The sequence below is a fragment of the Lygodium microphyllum genome, chromosome 3 (genome assembly GCF_053477565.2).
Source record: "Lygodium microphyllum isolate KBCC chromosome 3, Lygodium_microphyllum_v1.1.10, whole genome shotgun sequence".
NCBI lineage: Eukaryota > Viridiplantae > Streptophyta > Polypodiopsida > Schizaeales > Lygodiaceae > Lygodium > Lygodium microphyllum.
In genome coordinates, this window is record NC_141137.1 from 19,647,326 (window position 1) to 19,668,692 (window position 21,367).

The following is a 21,367-nucleotide window of genomic DNA, read 5'->3' on the forward strand; positions in this document are numbered from 1 at the left end:
TACACAGAAAGAGAAAAAAGAAAGTACATTTGTGGTATGCCAAAAAGGGGGAAAAGAGGGTGTTTTTCGAAGGTCAATAGGAAGGGGGTTCTAAGGGACCCCGAGGTTAAGATGAAACCTTGTGTAAGAATGTGAGGGGAAAAAAAACTTAATGGGGCTTATAAAAACTTAGATGGGACAACAGGAAAAGGGGCTTTGAATTCCAAGGTTGGGAAAAACCCACGAGGAGGATTTTAAATCTCGGGGGTGGGGGGGTTTTAACCCTTTCGAGGGGTGAGGCTTAGTAAAGCCATGGGAAAGGGCTTAATGGCCTTTTACAAGGTCTGCCGAGACCCTACGGGAAAAAGGGGGGAAACAAGGGTGTATAAGCCCTTAAAAAGGGGATTTTATGTGGGTGGGCAAAGGGGCTTAAAGAGGAGTTGTTGTGTGTGTGTGTGTGTGGGGGGGGGGGGGGGGAAGGGGCTTAAAGAGCCCACATGAAGGGGGGCTTCTTAGGAGGCTTTAGAAGCTTCCTAAGAAGCTCTAAATCTTCTGAAAAGAAACGTGGAAGCCCACGTGGTGAAAAGGAATGGCAACAAATCACGACGGCATTTCTCCCTGTGGCGACGGCTGAAGGAAGACAGTAATGCTTGGCCCCTCCCTCTCGACGGCAGTGTTGACAGTCCGACGGCCTGCTCCTTCACGGCAGCAAGTCTGGCTTCCACTCTTCCTCTCTCACGGCCCTCTCCTCTTCTATGGCAACGTATAGATAGTTTGATGGCTTCCCACTCTCGCTCCACGGCCGGGACCACCCTCCTCGCTTTACTTCACACACACGACAGCAATCTGGCCCTCTCACACTCCTCAATAGCAATATTAGTGTGTCGGCTTCTCTCTCGACGGCCGTGTCTCCCCTGGCGCTTCCTTTCATGGCATTTATAGCTGAGGGAGGGGATTCTTCCCGCCCCCATTCGGCCATAGTGCATGGCCTCCTTCCTTTAGCAAGCTCCAGCAAGGAGCTTGCTCACCCCTTGCTATTCCCTTCTCCTCCAACATGACAGTCGGCTGGAGGAGAGAGGGATTATGAAAATTTTTTTGTCATTAATCATCCTCATGACTTATCCTTTTGGCCTCCCCTTCTAGAGGTGGTTCATGCGTGTGTTTTTTTAGCAAATCGGAATATTACATTCTCTCCCCCTTGGAGGAATCGAGATGTCCTCATCTCGAGATAAACTGGGGATATTGATGGTTGAGAGTGCCTTCATCTACCCAAGTGGCATCCTCTTCGGGATAATCTTTCCACTGGACGAGGCATTCTCTCAGGGTCCTGGATTTTAATTGTCTCTCTCTAGCATCTAAGATCCTGTCAGGCCTTAGTTCAAGGACTCCTTGACTAGGCATTACAACTTGTTGATAATCAAGTACATGGTTAGGATTTGGTACATACTTTTTCAATAGGCTGATATGGAATACATTGTGAACCTTTAGGTTTTCTGGGAGTTGCAATTTATAAGCATTAGGTCCTAGGCACTTGAGGATTTTGTACGGTCCACAATACCTTGGACTTAGCTTCTTGCAATCTCCTAAGGATAGGGAACTCTTTTTAGGGCGTATGAGAATGAAGACCATGTCTCCTTCTTCGAAGATTCTATCTTGACGCTTCAAATCCGCGTATGCTTTTTGTCTATCCTTGGCCGCTTGTATGTCTTGTCTTATTGACTTTATTTGATTATCCATGTCTTCCAACATCTGTCTTGACGCTTCAACTCTTAGGGTTGGATCAGAAAAGTTTAGGGGACTTCGACAATCATGACCATACAATGCCTGGAAAGGAGTCATCAGAATGCTCTGCTGGTAAGAAGCATTGTAGGCAAATTCAACTAATGGAAAGTATAGAATCCACCTCTTTGGCTCTCGACAGCAGTATGCCCTAAGCATATCTTCGATGATTTGATTTACTCGCTCTGTTTGGCCATCCGTTTGGGGATGGTAAGCGGTGCTAAAACAGAGTTGAGTCCCAATAGCTTCAAAGATAGCTCTCCAGAAGTGTGATGTGAAGAGAGAATCTCGATCACTAATGATTCTTCTAGGTAACCCATGTAGCTTGAATATCTCCTTGATAAACAATCTTGCAATGTCGGAGGCTTTATAGTTTGTCTTTACTGGAATCAGGTGTGCAACCTTGGTAAGCATGTCAACCACAACCATAATGGAATTGTATCCTCCTTGGACTTGGGGTAGGTCCACAACAAAATCCATACTGATGAATTCCCATTTCATTTGGGGAATGTCAAGCGGTTGCAGTTTCCCTGGCATCATGACATGTTCGGCTTTGATACGTTGGCAAGACAAACACTCAGTGACATATTTGAGAATGTCACCTTTAAGCCTCTCCCAATGGTAGCTCTTCCTAACTGCATTAAGAGTCTTAGTATAGCCAGGATGTCCTGCGAAAGGAGAATCATGAGCTTCCCATAATATCTTCTGCTTAAGTGACTGGCTTGCTAGTATACACAGCCTTGTTCTGTAGTAGACAAGTCCATTATCAATGGAAAATTCCTGATACTTAGCTTGCAACTTCTGATTCTGCTCCTTGGTAGATATTTCCTTTATCATTGTTTGGTAGGCCAAATCATGGCATGCTTCCTCTCTAGCTAGTTCAAGTATAGGGTTGTTTGGCATAGATACTTTTGTAGCCAGAGATCTGGCTGTTGATGGATTCTGCAAGATTAGGGAGTTTAGGAATGCCTTGCGACTGAGTGCATCGGCAACTACATTCTCTTTCCCTGGTCGGTACTTGATTTCAAAATCATATTCCTCCAATACTTCAATCCACCGACGTTGCCTCATGTTGAGCTCGTTCTGGGTAAAAATCCATTTGAGACTCTTATGATCGGTTACTAGAGTAAACTTGTTACCCAACAGGTAGTGTCTCCAAAGCTTTAGAGCATGGATGACAGCTAGTAATTCCAGATCATGCGTGGCATAATTCTTTTCATGACTCTTCAATTTCCTTGAAGAGTATGCTACTGGATGACCTTCCTGCATAAGTACACACCCCAAGGCAAGAATGCTAGCATCAGTTACTACCTCGAACTCCTTATTGAGGTCAGGAAGTTTTAGGATAGGTGCTGATACCAAACTTTGCTTCAATTTGTCGAAGCTATTTTGTTCGGAAGTTGACCATGTAATGGAAGTCTGCTTCTTTAGTAAGTCTGTAAGAGGTGCTGCAATCAAAGCATAGTTTTTTATGAAGACCCTATACCATCCTGTCAATCCAAGAAAGCTACGTATCTCTTTGACGAATACTGGTATTGGCCATTCAAGCACATCTCTGACCTTGGCTGGGTCTACTGATATTCCTTCTGATGATACTATGAATCCCAGATATTCAATCTGACGCTTGAAGAATGCACACTTCTTCATTTTTGCATACAACTTATGAGACCTCATTGTCTCAAGGACAATCCGAAGTTGAGGTTCATGATCTTCTTCCTGTTTAGAATAGACTAAAGTGTTATCGAAGAAGACAAGTACGAAATCATCAAGATATGGTCTAAAGATATCTTGCATTAATCTATTGAAGGTGGCAGGTGCATTTGTAAGCCCGAATGACATAACCAGGAACTCAAAGTGCCCATATCTTGTATTGAAGGCCATCTTTAGAATATCTTCTTCCTTGATCCTTATCTGATAGTAACCTGACCTGAGATCAATCTTGGAGAAGATCTTTGCACCTTGAAGGCAATCAAGAAGCTCATCTATTCTAGGAATAGGATACTTGTTCTTGACTGTTGATTAATTCAACCCTCGGTAATCAATACATAGTCAAAGTGTCCCATCTTTCTTTTTCTGGAATAGTACTGGAGCTCCCCACGGTGAGTTGCTAGGCCGGATGTAACCCTGATCTAATAGTTGCTTGAGTTGTTCCTTCAACTCAATTGCTTCAGGTATGGACATTCTATAAGGTCTCTTTGCAATTGGTGCAGCTCCAGGCACTAGCCTAATCTCATGATCTAGTTCTCTTTGAGGCGAAAGTTCAATCAATTCCTCAGGGAATACGTCAGCGTATTCCTTTAGCCAAGAAGGTCCTTCATGAGACTCTTGCTTTTGATCTAACTTGTTGAGTTTGATCAGGTAAACGGGTAATCCTTTTCTAACTCCTTTTATGATCCGAGATACTTTGGCTAATTGGATTCTTGGCACTCCTGCCTCACCTTGAGTTGTGACAAATTCCCTTTCAGAGTTTCGAAAGGAAACTTGACTCTTTCCACAGTGGATGTGGGCGTCGTTGGGTTTAAGCCAATCCATCCCGAGTAGACACTCATTGATACCTAAATTCATGACTCTGAATTTGACTGAAGTTTTCTTTCCTCCCAGAAATAATTCCACCTTAGCAGTTTGCCTGGTACAAGTTACCTCACGACCGTTTGCCAACTCCACAAGCAGGGTAGGTGCTTCTACTGTGGTTATTCCTAAACTTTTTGCACATGCTGGTGAGATAAAGGAATGTGTACTGCCACAATCAATCAAGGTTTTGAAACCTTTACCTTGATAGTCAGACGGTGTCTGAATCACCGAGAACTGGCGATTCGGCCTTTTCTTGTGTAAAGCGGCATGGATTGTCACTTTTTCGAATTCAGCTTCCATAGTCGGATCTTCCTCTTCTTCTTCTTCGCATCTTTGCCTATTGGCAATGCAAGCGGTTCTTCCTCTTCCACGGGTAACGGCTCCTTGACCGCGGCCTGCTCCTTGGAAAGGCGTTTGACAATGTCCTCCACTGAGCTTGGGACATTGCCTCTTGAAGTGACTGGGTTCGTTACAGTGGAAACAACGGAGGTTTCGGCCATTACTTTGAGTAGGAACAAAGTTGTTGACGTTATTTGTCCTTGCTTTCTTTCTTCGTCCCTGATTATGACCTTGAACTCTCTTCATTTGAGGTCTGAATGCTCCTCTGTTTGGGTCACTATAGGACCAAGTTTTATTACCCCTTGGTCTAGCTTGCACCTCCTGAATTATAGGCGCCGCTCGAATGAGTGCATCCTGAAGATCTGATGGACGCATAGATTCGAGACGGGTATTTACGGGTGGATTTAAGCCCGCACAAAATTTGGACACCTGCTGTGTCATGTCCATCTATGGCGCATACTTTAAAAGTGAGACGAATTTAGAGTAGTATGCGCCAAGAGTGAGTCCTAGCTGTTTTTGCTCATAGAACTCATTCATTTTCTGCGTACGATATGCAGGTGGTAAATATCTTCCCTGCACGGCTTTCTTCAACTTCTCCCAGGTAACAGACCCCTCTGAAATCCCTTGATCCCTGCACCATTGCTTCCACCAAAGTTTGGCTTCGCCGGTGAGCTTTAACTTGGCGAGCATGGCCTGATTGGTAGGTGTAGTATCAGCTGCTTCAAAGTAATCCTCCATGGATTCAATCCAAATTTCAGCATCAGCCTGGACAAATCTGCCTCTTCCGTCAAATTCGGGTGGCTTTATCTCCTTGAGGAGGAACTTCTTCTCCTGGGTCATAGCAGTACTTGATGTAGGAGGCGAATTTGGAACCTATACCTAGGGTTGTGCCTGGTATTATTATATGATAATCGACGTTAGCTTATCTTTCATTTTTAGTTCAGCTATCTCGTAAACAATGTAGCTACTTAATTTTTTTAACAACTCTTATGCACAGCCAGATATTGATAAAAAGAAGTCTTTATTTGTATTTACATGGGCATAGCCTTTTTGAATACAACGTTTCGTGTGATGATAAGCCAATCATTACATTCAGTCTGGGGAGAACAACATTGTATTGCATTTGTCTACAGGAATTGTGTAATAGTAGGGTTTTGGGTCATGGATCTTTAGGAATCGATAGTTCATTGGAAGTTCAGGATACCCTTTCCGTTGGAATCCATACTTCTCATGGTGGCCCAACACTTTAATCCTGTCGGCTGGGATTACACGGGTTACTTCCTCATATACATATGAGTTTATTTCAACCCTCCGACCTTGAATATGTAAAGTCAAATTTACGTGAGCTTCCACAAAAATGAACAGCTTCACGACTTTCAAGTCTTCCAACCACTTGATCCTCTTTAGGTTGGTCTGTAGATAAGCAAACCGGTGGGCGGCTATATAGTAGATTCCTGAAGACCCCGTCCATCTTCGTTCTATGTATAAAGGTGATGGATTATAAATCTGCTCCAGGATGTTCATCATCCCAATTCTTTGTCTATAAAGGGGAGAATGCATTGCAGTCATAAACATGACCCGAAATACTAAAAACTTGTTCCACGCTTCATAATTCTGCAAGACAGCATTGAAGGTGAGAAAATGTTTGGACAGCAACAATTTCTTTACTTCATTTTATTGAGATCTCATAAAAACAATTCCGTTGTTGGTCGGCTCTGATACCAACTGTAACGTGTCCACTAGTATCATCCAGGACACGTCTTAGCAGTCCATCGGAAACGATGTCTAGAAAACTCCGCCCGGCACTCCCATGGAATGTTACGGGTTTTGCGATCTAGGTCTTCCCGCGTCTGCCACGTAGCGGAAGTATCCTGGCCGTTCCCACTTAGGATCGACCGGAATTAGGGTTTTCCTGATTGGTCATTAGCTAACAGCAACTAGCGTCAGACCCGAGCGAACTACTTTAAGCAGAAACACTAGGTCCGAAGTGGATTCACGCTGCACTTGGTTCAAGGAGAATGGGAAACGAGAGGGATGCAAGGCTCAACCTCTCTGCCATAAGGCATACTCCCATTCCGTTCCCCTAAAACAACGTAAATCGGGTAAGACGTAACTCTAGGTCATCCCTCTCGTTATTCGTTTTGATGATGATGATCATCCCGCTGTTCTTTGAGATTTTTAAGAAAAGTTCCCGGCTAATCGGGACCACCCAAGTTAGGGTTTCTCCCTACCCTCCTCCAGTCTATTCACACCCATCTATCCTTATCCACCCTTGCATACATAGGGTTCATGTGCCTATCTCTCAACACCCCCCTTCCCCAACCAAATGGGATGCCTTTATAAATCAGGCTACAAGAGTGCTTACAGGTAGATGATTTATAGATTTAGAAGAGTCGATCATTAGGTGTTTTGGAGATAAAGTTGACCTCTAATTCTTTTGGTACTTTAGGGGTGGTAGGGCATTTACTAGTGATATGTCCTGTCTTCTTATATTTGTTGCACTTCTTGTCATGATAAATTTTTCGAACAATTGCTTACAAGATATCCCTTTTTATTGTTGCAAAAGGAGCATTTAGTAGAGACAGTATGAACCAAGAAATGCTCATGGGCAATTGAAGTAGATGACTGACATCACTAGTACTACATTCGTTTTGATTTCTTTTTTCCTCGTCCAAACAATATTGGATGGTGCTTTTTAAGGTTGGATTTGGGATATTTGTAAGAGTAGTTGCAAGGGTTGGAAATACCTTTTTTATAACTTTCAAGAGAATTGCAATAGCATCTTCATCATGAATTAGAGCTTGAATTGCAATAGCCCCATAATTCAAGAGAAAATTTTAGACTTCTTTCCTCTAGCCCCATAAAGCTTTTCAAGCTCATCCCATTTCTCGCCAATGGAGAGTTAGTCAATTCAATGTGATGAATCAAAGATCATCTATATGAAGCATGATTATGGCTTGGGCTCTTTCATCATCTTCTACATCAAGTGGGTATGATGGATAAAGAAATTTGGTCCCTTTGATGAAGGGCCAGTAGCCCCACTCCATCATCTTGTACTTCACTATCTAATACCTACCATGGATGAAATTATTTTCCATTGAACTTATGGACCTAATGTCTAACATCAATATAGGCCATGGCCATGATAAGAAGATCTCACCGATTGCATTAGACAATGGTAGTGTCTAGTCCTTTACATAACATACAATAAGTGTAGAAGCAAATGAAATGATTAATAAGTGTAGTAGGCTCAAATGTGATGTTCTACAAGATGAGATAAGGGATGTAGACAATGGTCTATGTATTTATAACCTACACATAGCCTTACAATGATAAAAAATATAATGATACTTAAGCACTTATTGATTCATGCTTAAGGTCTAGAACTTTTCAAATTATTGAAAATAATTAGTAGGAAGTACTAGACAAATTTATCATTAGTGCTAAGAAGCACTCATTGCCAGAAGCATAGGTGAAGTACTTATTATTAACCCAATTGTAACTAGCTTGAGAAGTCACCTTTGGTTGAGGATGCTTTGAGTTTAGAGCTTTTAGCTTTGCAACAAACTCCACAGGACTTAAATCAGTGATTAAAATCACAATTGATAACTTTAGTGTGAGTGGAAAATTTCAAAAAACCAAGCTTTAAAGCTTGGGCTATGGTTGCCATAGAAAATCACGGTTAGAATTTTGTTTATTATGGGAAATAGAGAATGAATTTCTTTGAACCCTCTTAGATATAGATAGCTCACTTATGGGGCTACAAATGCCCCATGAAAGTACTAGGAATTATACCCTATGCTGCCCGGGCTGTTGCTAGAACCATGTCATTGCTAAAACTGTTATCCACGCTATTGTTGAAACCATGTCGTTGCTAAAATTGCTGACCTGCTGCTCTTGGAACCATGTTGCTATCAAAACTGCACCAGATTTGGGATAAACCGCATGCTTGCTACTGTGCCAACAATGTCAGGGTTTTATGTGCCATGATGCTATGTTACAAGTTGAGGAAGATATCTCCAAAAGGAAGATATGGCTTCCTTTGATCACACTAGCTTCTCCAATAATGGAGGTGGGTTTGGACTGTTGGCTATGGTGAAAAAAGGGATAGGTTGAGAAAATGACATGCTCATGTGCACTTAGTGAAATCTAAAGTTGAAGAAAACTTTTTGGATCAGAGATGGATATGATACCATGTTGCAATATTAGAGTGAGAGTATGAGAAGGTGTGCACAAGAGGGAGAGAGAGATCAAGTACAAGAAGAAGATCTTGCTTAATGAGTTGTTCACAAGTACCATTGGTACACTCTCTCACTCTTTGAGAGTGACCTCTAGGCTATTTAAATATCCCGTGGATGGCTAGGGTTAGGCTTTCCCCTACCTTCCAATTCATTCACACCTATCTACCCTTATCCACCCTTGCATACATAGGGTTCACATGTTTATCTCTCAATAGAGTTGCATCACCATTGCAAAAAATCTAGTTTTTCATGTATGTACTGAACACATTGAGATCAAGTATCACTATGTGTGTGACTTGATCAAGGATGGGATATTAGAGATGATCAACGGAGGAGAATGGAGCAGATATCTTCACCAAGGCTCTTATGAAGGATCTATTTTGAGTTCATCTTTAGAGACTCAACATTGGGCTGAGGATGTAGTTCACATATGGGTGGACATTGAGGGGGTTTGTTAGATATGCTCAATGCTCCACCCTTCTAAGGTGCTATTAATGATCCATGGTGCTCTAAGTTGTAAGGCTCCCATTATGAGGAGAAGCCCTATGTGAGTGTTGGGTCCTGACTTGTATGTCAGATGAGGTCTATTTGATTTGATGGCAAAAGGTGAGCTTTGTGGATCCACTCCAACCTTGGGTTAGATAAACTATTATGTTGGTAGCAACTCGAGACACAATGCATCAAGTTGCGTAGTGTGGGATTTACTAGGGGCCTCTATTTTGAGGTCCAAGCACTATGAAATTTTGTAGCCCTCCCGACTTGGGAGTCTCAAGGGGCCCCCCTTGACGAGGGTCTTGGGGCAACGCCTCTGGCCCGACGGTAAAAGGAATATTATCTAGAATATTCCCTTGCCAACTAGGGAAGACTCATAATATGGTTGTATAGGTTGACTAGACTACCTTTTTGAGCTATAAAAAGAAGACTCTTCCAATGCCATCATCAATCTATCTTTCACCCAGTCAGAGTTCTTCCAACTATCCTTAAGCTCTTCCCTTATCATCTGTCTCGATCGCCATCTAAGCTTCATAGTGGAATTGAATGGGTGGATAGAGCCATCTTTGTATGAATGCATTTGAAATTAAAGCAGTTTTGGTTCTTCTCATATTTAATGCGTGTTCACTACTTCTTACTCAAATTTTGTCCACTGTGCCATATAATTTTTGTAGCATTGATGGCCCCTACAAGGTTTATGCTCCACTTCTTAAACAACTTTAAAGGAAGGATGGCTTGCAATAGCATGTCATTGGTTTTAGTAGGCTTTGCCATTTGTTGGCATACATCACAAAGCTTGGAGTAATCAAGGGTATCTTTATGCAATGTATGCCACTAGTACCATGCAAGGAGAGCCTTCTTAGCCAGCCTCATGATCCACATAGAACTTGAAATGGGTTGATAGAAGGCAATGCCAATACTTCTCTAATCTAAATACTATAGACAAAAGCTCTAATAATCTAATTGTATAATTTCTTTCTCTAGCAATGATTTTGTATCTTTCATAATAGATTGGTTGATCAGCTTTGAAGACCCTTTCTCACATAAAAATATGCCTAGCCCTTCTATTGATGCATCAATGTGCACATGGAATTCCTTAGTCTAGTCAATGAAATGCAAGCTTCATGCTTTAATCAAGCACCGTTTTAGGGTGTTGAAAGCTTCTTCACATTCAAGAGTCCAAATAAACTTGACACTAACTATTGTGTGGGTGGTACATATGGAAATATAATTGCAATAGTGTAGGGTAGGTCTATCAAGCATACCATGAAAGCATACTTCAAACATGGACCAACCTAGATCCCACAAAGTGGGTAGGATATCCAAAAGAGGATGCAAACCCTGATATATAGTTATGGAAACCCTAAAATTAAAAAGGGCACAAACCCTAAATGAGGACCTATAGTAACAAATCAAGGACTCAATGCTACTTGAAAACACTCAAGAGGATCAATAATAAGATTTACAAAAACATGGAACACATAATGCGCTAAATGCTACTCTTTGAAACCATGAAACCTATCATGTAGTTCGACATCATGAACTAATATCTAAGATAGATCAAATGGTTGAGCAAGTGGCTCTCTCTAGGACAAAAACAAAGACACTAGTTTAGCGAAATAATAATCTGAAAAAAAATACTAGCTTGTAATAGTCCCACACCTCCACACGAATAATTTTTGGTTAGTTAAGACAAAAATGTTAGTTGGTACTAAGTTAGTGAGTTAGTTTATAAGTTAGTAAGCTAGTTAATAAGATAGTTAGTTTATAAGGTTACAAGTTAGTTAGTTTATACGCTAGTTAGTAGTTTTAATAAGTTAGTAAAGTTACTATTAACATTATATAGCTTATATAATATATAAGTTACTTATTAATGTTATAACTAATGTTAAACAGAAGAAAATCATTGAACTGACTGGCCATTGTTTTCATAAAAGGGTGCCACCTCCTGAATGATCAGGCTGTGATCATCATCATCATCATCATTAGCAGCATCATCATCAATGTCATCATCTATGACATGTTAAAGAAAAAAAGAAAAAAGCTCCCACTCTAAAAGTAAGAGTGAAGGAGCTATTGTGGCAAAAGAAAAAGGAGAAAGAGAAGGGAAGGGAGAGGTAGCATACACTCTCTTCTGCCTATATAAAGGCATGTCCTATACTAAAAAATGAAGTAGGAAGTTACTGAGAGAGAGAGAGAGAGAGAGAGAGAGAGAGAGAGAGAGAGAGAGAGAGGAGTTAGTGGGAATAGAGAGTTAGTGATAGAGAGAGTTAACTCAACCCCCCTCTCGATCATCAACTAGGAAATCTTCTCTCATGCTCTCCCATCTCGAGTTTATTCTCCTTCTTTATCTCTCAAACCCACTCTTGACGATGGCTCCAAAGCAACAAGGTGTAAAGACAATGAGAACTACCGCAACCGGCCAATGATTGGGCATTGCTAGAGATACGAGAGTGCCCGAGGTTGCTAGAGTTGCCACTACCAATGGAATATCGGGTGTGGTGAACCCTGGGCATTAACTTGTTAGATTGCATGGACATCATCCATATAAAAATTAATTACATAAAATATTAGCTTCCATATTTATACTTACACGAAATGATAGCTTTTGTCTAGAATGTGTATTAGTACATGCATAAATTGATAACTGCTACCCAGGATTTGTAGTTAGATTAGTTAAGATTATAATCCATAGAATCATGATAGAAATAGTTGTAGGTGGATATTGCATAGGTTATGAAGTAGAAAAACTACATTAGATACTAAACTATTAGGTAGTTGTGTAGATGGTTGCATAAACAAAGAACTTAGTATTATGAAACGATCTATGAGAAAGAATAGAACTACAAGCTATGCATTAGTTAGCACACAAAAAGAATTTCTAGTTGCATTGCATAAAATGAGTAAAGGACTATATGCACACTAGAGATTAGTTAGAGTAAAAAATAATTTATGTAACGGTATTTCTTATGTTGGGTATGTTAGCCCTAAGTCGGAAATTCATGCCTTGCATAACAAAGTTGAAAGAGATGTCCTCAACACTTCTTTATGGGGAGGAGAATCCTCATTAGATTGTAAGGTTACCTTAGGTTAAGGTCTACCTTGGCTATGTGAAGCTGCAAGTTGCATGATGGTCTTGGCTATGTGAAGTTGTGAGTTGCATGATGGTGTGATTGTCATTGCATAATTGATATATGTTTGAAAGGATTGTTTGTGTTTGCTGGAATCTAGATCTCTGATTAAAAACATTGAAAAATAGGATAAAAGGAAAGATTGTGCTAGGCTATCCCCAAGCTAGTTGTGAAACCCTACTCTAAGGGGGTCATGGTTATTGGTTCGAGAGGCTTAGACCAGCAGCCCTGTAGTAGAAAGGTTTGTTCATATGGATAGTCTCAGGGAATAGGAAATATGGATGCCAAGGGGGGTTCTGACTATAAATTCTACATTACTCCTATAATTTGATGAGCCCCTTCATGACCCAGGATAGGATCCTAGAATCCTAATAGTTGTTACAAGGGTGGAATTTTGGTAGGCAGAATACCCTCGTGGAATTTTGTATATCTTCCGTAGCAAGGTCAAAAAGATGGAAAATTTTAAAAAACTTCCAATATAATAAAGAAATTTATTTTACTAAAGGTTTATTTAAATTGTATGTGTGTTACGTGAAGGAACCTATGATTTAACAGACTAATCAAGAAATCTGGTTATATATGTTTCAATAAATGTACTATAGGCAATTAAAAAACTAAAGATGATACCGTCACTGAAGGAAAGCGGGTGGGTGTGACCCTCGATGGGTTATCCAATGGTAGGTTGGTCTCAGTTAGCTGGGAGCTTTTCTAAATTGGTGATAGAAATAGGGAAATGATAAATTGACCAACTATTGCTAGGTAGAACTGACTTGCATTGTTTTAGGGGGCCGGAAGATTTTGCCTTATGGGCAGGAGGGTTGAAGTACCACACTCCCCTTTGTCTCCCATTCTTTTTGAACCAAGTGCAATGACAAGTCCACTTCAGTTCGAGTGATCCTAGAAGAAGTGGGAACTCAAATTACTGACGCTAGATGGCTGTTAGGAGACCTGATTGATTTTAGCTTTCATAGCTTTTATAGCCCCTCTAGCTTGGCTCTACATGGTGTATGGAGCAAGAAGACTACCACTATGAATGGTATATACTACACATAGTCTCATAGAACTTCAAGATGTTTCAATGTTGTTTGCACTAGCTGCCTCAAACTTCATCTCTTTCTTGGATATAATATCTCATACATCCTAGAAATGGTAGCATCTTGATAGCCTTGTTTCATGGTCGAAATCTCAAGGTTTTGAAGGGGAATTATATGCTCAAAGGCTCCAAAGTTAATCTAATACTCATATGGCATCCATTCATGCAAAGATTGAGCCATTTGTCCCTTCTTTTGAACTCAATTCTTTTCCAAATGCTCTATAAACAGTAAGGTGTTTGCACTAGCTCACAAGCTTGGACAACAAATGAAATATCCATGATTCTAGTCGAGCTTAAGCTTAGGAAGGCGAAGCCACAAGCATTGCACTAGGCTATGAATAATGCAAACCTCAAACCTCATGTCTTTCTTGGATATTATATCTCATACATCCTAGATATGGTAGCATCTTGGTAGCCTTGTTTGATGGTTGAAATCTCAAGGATTTGAAGGGGAAGTATATGTTCCAAGGCTCCAAGGTTAATCTAATACTCATGTGGCATCCATTCATACAAAGATTGAGCTATTTGTCCCTTCTTTTGAACTCCATTCTTTTCCAAATATTCTATAAATAGCAAGGTGTTTGTGAATTCTTCATCACGAAGTCTTGAAGATTAATCAAGAAGACCTTCAAATTTGGGCAAAGGAACCATTTCTAGTGGACATTGAAGGGGACACCTTCAAGATTGCAAGTTCACTTGGAATTATTGATTCAAGATTGAGTTGACTACATAGAGTTGTAGATTTGAGAAAATACTAATTTCAGCCCATTCTTTCACACCTAGAATTATTGATTCAAGATTGACTACATCAAGCTATAGATTTGAGGAAATATTGATTTCAGCCCATTCTTTCATACAAAGATAAACTTTCTTGTCAATGATGATTGTAGGAGTTCTTTGGAAGTATTCTTCAAGCAATATACCTAGGAGACTTAAGCATTGGCTCTATTTGTTACATTTAATATTTCAACTCATCAAATCAAAGGAAATCTTTGACATTTCCATTCTAATCTCTCTTAATCCACTTGTTCAAGCCTAAATCCACTTGGTTTCAAAGAGATTAATCCATTTTAAACCTTGTTCTTGATTCTTCATGAGTTGAAATAGCTATATTGATTGATATCATGAACTCATAGAACTATTCATAGTAGCATCTACCTAAATGCATACTTTAAATTAGTTTAACTTCATAGATTGCTTAATTCCTAATCTTGGGTATCTACTTGATCACTATTAATCCAAAAAGTGTGATGTATAAGTAGGAAATTCTCAATGATCATTGATTGCTGAAGGTAATCTCTATCTCTACTCATTGAATCATCTATTTTTATGCACCTCATGGAAAGCTAAAAGCCGTGGATTCAATCCATAGATATAATCACTATCTGATTCACCTAGAATTGAGCTACCATATTGAAATACCCACAGGGAAAAAGTGGATATCGAGTGAGATATGGAGCAAAAGAGAGGTGACCCTCCCCTCTATTGACAATCTCGAAAGGGTGCACAACCCATCTTTACAAAAAACTCTACACACCCCTGAAGTCTCGAAGCCCATGTAGGGAGCCAAGAATACCATTTCATCCCTCACACATGTGCTGTGCTATGGAGGGCTAAAAATAGAGTCATAATTGAGAAATAAAGGGAGTTCTTAACTCCTATAATGATCTATAGGGCATTTCTTAGATCATTATGAGTTTATACGAGTTATTACAAATGTCATAGTGAGAAATAGGGCATGTTAGTTGTTATAGGTCATTTTGAGCTTACTATAGGTAATATATAGGTATTTTACTATTCTATAATGTGCCTACAATCCATATAGTGATCTTACGAGTTAGACATGGTTGAAATCAAGTATACAGATTACCCACAGGTTTATTCAGATAGGGACATGTCTAGGACAATATCTATTAGCCAACTTTGAGTAGCTAGATTTAAATTTTTTTAAAAACCAAATTGCAAGCTTAAGTATTTTTTTCAAACAAGGAAAAGTAGGCTTCAATTTGAATGAATAACTTTGTTAATTAGAGTTTTAGAGAAAAAGCTATTACTGTTTTAGTGACAACATATATTGTAGGATTGCACCATAGTGATATGGCATAATGGTAAAAATAAGGATTCCTAAGAGCATGCACTTCAATTTAGTGATTCCCTTTTGGAGAATGATACCCAAGGATCCATGTATGATGCCCAAATGTATAGGAAGATTAGTCAATTGAATACTACTTAATGTGAGCATGAAACTTGACACTCCTCAAGGAATGAACAATTGATGGATGCAATAAATTAAACTCAATCATCTATCGATAGACATGTAGATCAATTTGCCAAATGGATAGAACTTCAAATGAAGGAAAATAAATTTAAATGAAAAAAATAAATTTAAATGAAGAAAAAGAAAAATACAGAGAAACCATAAGAACATATGGAAAGAGTGCCATTTCAACTAGTAAATAAAAGTTTGACTTTTCAAATGAGTTCAGTATTTAGTACAATGCAACTAGATGGGACATAGGTGCACTTTTACTTCAGGAGTATGGAGTCATTCGACAGTCACAACTTACAAAAAAGAAGATGGAAATGAATGTGTATGACCAAGAAATGTTTGTTATTCTTCATGTGATCAAGAAATGACACTACTACCTTTATAATAGCATTTAGGTTGAATAGTCATCATAGAGTTCTTAAGTACTTTCTCTCACAATCTAGTCTTACTCCTAAGCAATAAAGCTAGATGGCTACTTTGCAAAATTATCATTTTGATATTACTCATACTATGAGTAAGTATAATATTATGGATGATTTTCTTTCAAGAATGTAGACATGCAAGGTTTCATCTATAATTGAGCTTCATAATGATTGGATTGAAGAGATCCAAGAGGCCTATTTGTTAGATGAAGAATTGAGTCATATATTCCAAAAAGTACAGTAAGAATGAATGGAGGAAAACTCTCAATTTTAGCTCAATAATAATATTATTTGGTTTTATGGTAAGATTGTAATCCCAATGCTATCTACTTCAAGCAAAAGATAATGGAGAAGATGCATTCTTTGCCTATTGCCATCTAGATATGTTTAGCAACTATAACAAAATCTCCAAATTTGTTAAACTAGAAACACTTATAAAAGGATGTCAAGTATGTTTTTTCTAGATGTATGCCATGCTAGCAAAATAAGGACATAACTCTTAAGCCATGAGGTTTATTAGACCCATTACCTATATGTGGGGGCAAATGGATGCATATAACAATGGATTTTATCATTGAGCACAATATTAGTGAGTTTGGGAATCTCCCAATTCTCATTTTTTGAATATTGAAAAGGTGGCACACAGATAACATGCCCATAAGTTTCTCAAAACCATATGATGTGACCTATCATTGGAAAACACTTGAAAAATGGAATCTATTGAGCTATAAAGCGCTCGATTTGGAGTTATAATGTTCAAGTTATGACAAATCCAAAGATTTGACCACATGTCCCAAACTTATGGGAAATTTCCATATTCCTCAATATGGCGTTATTGACTTGCCTACAACCAAGAAGGGATGGAATAATATTTATGTGGTGATGGATAGACTCACTAAAGCATTTGAGTTTTTCCTCACAAAGATCCACTTTGCAACATCCCAAGTAGACAATCTATTTATGAGTATGAGTTTATGTTACATGGGCTACCATAGGTCATAGTTCATGACAATCTATGAGCAAATTTGGACAAGTGGTTTTTCACTGATGGGGACAAAATTAGCTCCAATGACATCATATCATCCCCAAATTAATGGGTAAATAGAGAGGGTGAATAAGTGGCTTGAGACCTACTTAAGACACTTCTCTCATGATGTGCAACATGCATGGGATTCATGGATCAATTTGACCAAGTTTGCACTAAAAAATCAATATTAAAATATTGGCATAAATTCAAGATTTTGATACCATTCTTTTTAGTGAGATTGAGTGGAACTTTAGTGTGATCAACTCTCTTCATGAAATGTTAAGCTTGGGTTTCAATATATATATATATATATATCTATATAATATAGAATTTGTTTCGAATGAACTTGACATCTCAAAAGGTTGCATGTCATACTCAAGAGATGACAATTCTCAAGTCTCTATCTTGAGTCTTTCACCAAGATGGTGATCTTGGAACTTCTTCTAAAGGTCCCCAAGAGGTCATAAGTGAAGATAGTGAGGACAAGAATATCACTTCATTGTGATCTAGAATATGGAAAGTACTTGGGATTCATAGGCACTACTATATAATCACATGCTAATTACTTCATGTGGCCTAGATTGTATAGTATGACGGTACATTGTAAGTGCAAGGTTATTTTGGTATGAGACTCAATCTTATATAACATTTGCATAGTACAAGGAGGCACCATTAGAGTGAGTCTATTGGAACAATGGGGAAAAACATTCACTTTAAATGACTAATTTCTTGGACTACATTTGCAAATTTTATTGATAATGTTTACTATCTTTCCAAGTGTGCAAGATGAGGGCTATTAGCTCTTAGGGTTATCCAATTCCTAAACATGGTCTTCGAGGCTCATCCAAATTTCATAATTGCGGCTTGCTTTTTAGGGTGAGGCATCCATGTCCATCTTCAAATTTTGATGAGATAAACTTGATGGGTGACATCAAGTTATAAATCATTGGACCAAATCTAGTCTAGATATAGTTATGTACTCATGGAAATGTTTATAAGAAGAAAATAAAAAAAGCCATGAAAATCTTCAAACAACATAGCAACACTTTCATTACTAGTTTGTAACTCATTATTGACAAGATACATAAATAAGGTCAACCAAGGTATATCTTTAGCTTGGGATCAAACTAAGGACTCCAAAGTAGTTTCATATTTATCTCTCTCAATCTCAATTGGGGATCATGTTTGAAATTGAGTCCTCCAAAATCCATTTCTCAAAAAGAGCTTTTGACACCTCAATTTCAAAAGTGAGCCTGAGACCCTCATAGTTTGGTTTTTTTGCATTGAATCTTCTTTCCTTTGTAGCAACCTTAGTAGCATACATGAAGAACATCAAGTCCATGTGTTTCCTATGGAATATAAGGTTCATTTCTACCCTTTCTACATGTGTGTGTGTGTGTGTGACATCCTATCCATGATACACAAGTATTACATGCACATTTGTATATCTCCATGCATATAAGATGTCATCATAACCTTAATGAGACCATATACATGTATGTAAATATTTATACACCTAGAATATAAAGTTTCTATTACACTAATGAAATATACAAGAAAAGTCATATATAAATCATAGAACATGAAAGTTTGTCACATTTATAACATTTAAAATTTAAATATTATAATCCTAAATATGATAGAAGGGTTAGCAAAACAATGCAAAATATGCGCACATACCCTCTTGTAGCCTCAAATTCAAAATTAAGCTTCAAGAACAAGAGACTAGAATCTTGTTGGAGGCTTAATTTAGACTAATAAAAACCTCTAAATATCTCTAATTCCTTAAGATCTATTTCAAAATTGAGCTTGAGGAGAGCCTCTCAAAGATCTCTATCTCCTTATGCTCAATTTTGAAATTGATAAACTAAGAGGCATCCAACCTATAACTCCTCATATAGAATTTCAAATTTGGGCTCTCCACTCCTCCCTCCTAAAGATCAATTTTGAAATTGAGTTTGAAACTTTCCTTGTATTAAGCTCAACTTTGAGATTGAGCTCTAGTTACTCTTCTTCTGCTCAATTTTGTGATTGAGCTAATGTCTCTCCTTTGGTAGGTTGAATTCTAAAATTTAGTATAATAAATTTGTGCTTCTCTTATGTGAGGAAAGCCTCTCTAAGGTCTCCAACTCCTAAGGCATCTAACCTATCACTCCTTAGGCTCAACTTTCAAATTGAGCCTCTAAGAAGCCTCATGATCTATTTCAAGAGCCTCTAAGAGGTATCTAACCTATCTCTCCTCAAGCTCAATTTCAAAATTGATTCTCTAAGAATATTAGGCTCAATTTAAAAATTGCACTCTCTAATTCCCTCCTAAAGCTCAATTTCATAATTGATCCTCCAACTTTCCTCTTCTTAAGCGGCTCAACTTTGGGATTAAGCTCTAGTTACTCTTCTTTGTACTCAATTTTATGATTGAGCAAGAAAATCTCTTCTTTGCTAGCCCAAATTATAAAATTTAGTACAAACAATTTGTGACTCCTCTAGCTTAAGAAAGCTTGTCAAAGATCCCAAATCCTAAGGCTGAATTTTGAAATTGAGCCTCTAAGGGAGCACCTAGCCTATCTTTGCGCTCAAGCTCCATTTTTAAATTGAGTCTCTAAGAAGTTCAACGTCAAAATTGGGCTTTGTAATCCTCCCTTTTGAAGCTCAATTTCTAAATTCAACATCTGACTTTCCTCTTCTTGGGCTCAAATTTTAGATAGAGTTATTAGTTACTATTGAAGATTGAGTTAGCAATTCTCTCCGAGTTAGCAAATATCTCCTTTGTTAGGTTAAATTTAAGAATAGTGTAGGTCGTTTGTAATTCCTTTTTCCTAAGCTTCAATTCCAAAATTGAGTCTCTCCATGGATTGTAGGTCATATCTCCTTAGGCTTAGTTTCAAGAAATTAGATTTTAAGAGGCCGACTCATGCCCCTTTCTTAAGGCTCAATCTTAAACTAAAGCCTAAGACTTCTTAGAGGCTCAATTTATACTTGAATTTGCAAACATGAGGTTACTATATTAAAACAATACTATCACGTGTATTCAAGACCAATTTCGAGACCCTTATTGTAATATTTCCGATTCCTCCCACATTCTTCATAAGAACCTCCTCTTAATAGGAGGCCATGAGGATAATAATTTAAAATTTATGGATTTTTAAAAAAAAATTTATCCCCTCCTTCCCCCAGCCGATTGTCGTGCTGGAGGAGAGGGAGGGAAGGCGGGATGACTAAGCATCCTTGCTGGATGCCATGGAGGGGGTGAAGGCATGCGTAAGGCCGCGTGGGGGAGGGAGGTTCCCCTCCCCTCACCTATATAAGCCTTGTGCCATGGGAGTGGGGGAGAACGGAGCATAACTCTGCGTGAAGTTTAGAGGAAGGAGGGGAGACTGTGAGACAGGATGAGATGCCGCCGTTAAAGTAGAAGGAAACAACGTAACGCCGCCTGAGGTTGCAGTCGAGGGCTATGAGAGAGGGCGTAAGGCTGGATTGTGAGGAGGGGAGGCTGTGATAATCGATGCTGTGAGAGAGGAAGAGCTGAAGGCAATGCTTGCTGTCGTTGAAGGAGGGCCGTGTGATTGCTGGAGGAGGGAGGAGTCACTTAGCACCGTCGAAACCGTCAACTGCCGCCAACAAACCCATCTGCCGCCTCCATCCTCTTTCCCCACGTGGCTTCTGAGACCACAGAAGCTTCCAAGAAGCTTCTTGGAAGCTTCCAAGAAGCTTCTTGGAAGCTTCTAGGGGGAGGAGCTAAGCCTCCCTTCCTGTGGCTTTATTAAGCCTTCCTTTTGAAGGTTTTTATAACCTCTTTTCCACTCCCCGTGATTTTAAACTCCTCCCTGTGGGTTTCTTCCCTCCCCCACAAAAATCCATCTAGAAGGTCTTTTACACCCTTTGCCCTTTTTTTTCAATCCCCTAAAGTCCATTTAGCACCCCCTTTTCCGCGAAGTCCTATCTGAAGCCTTTAAAAAGGCTCATTAAACCCTTTTCCCCCTTAGGTCCCCACAAGCTTCCACTAGCCCCATTTCAAAAACCCTTC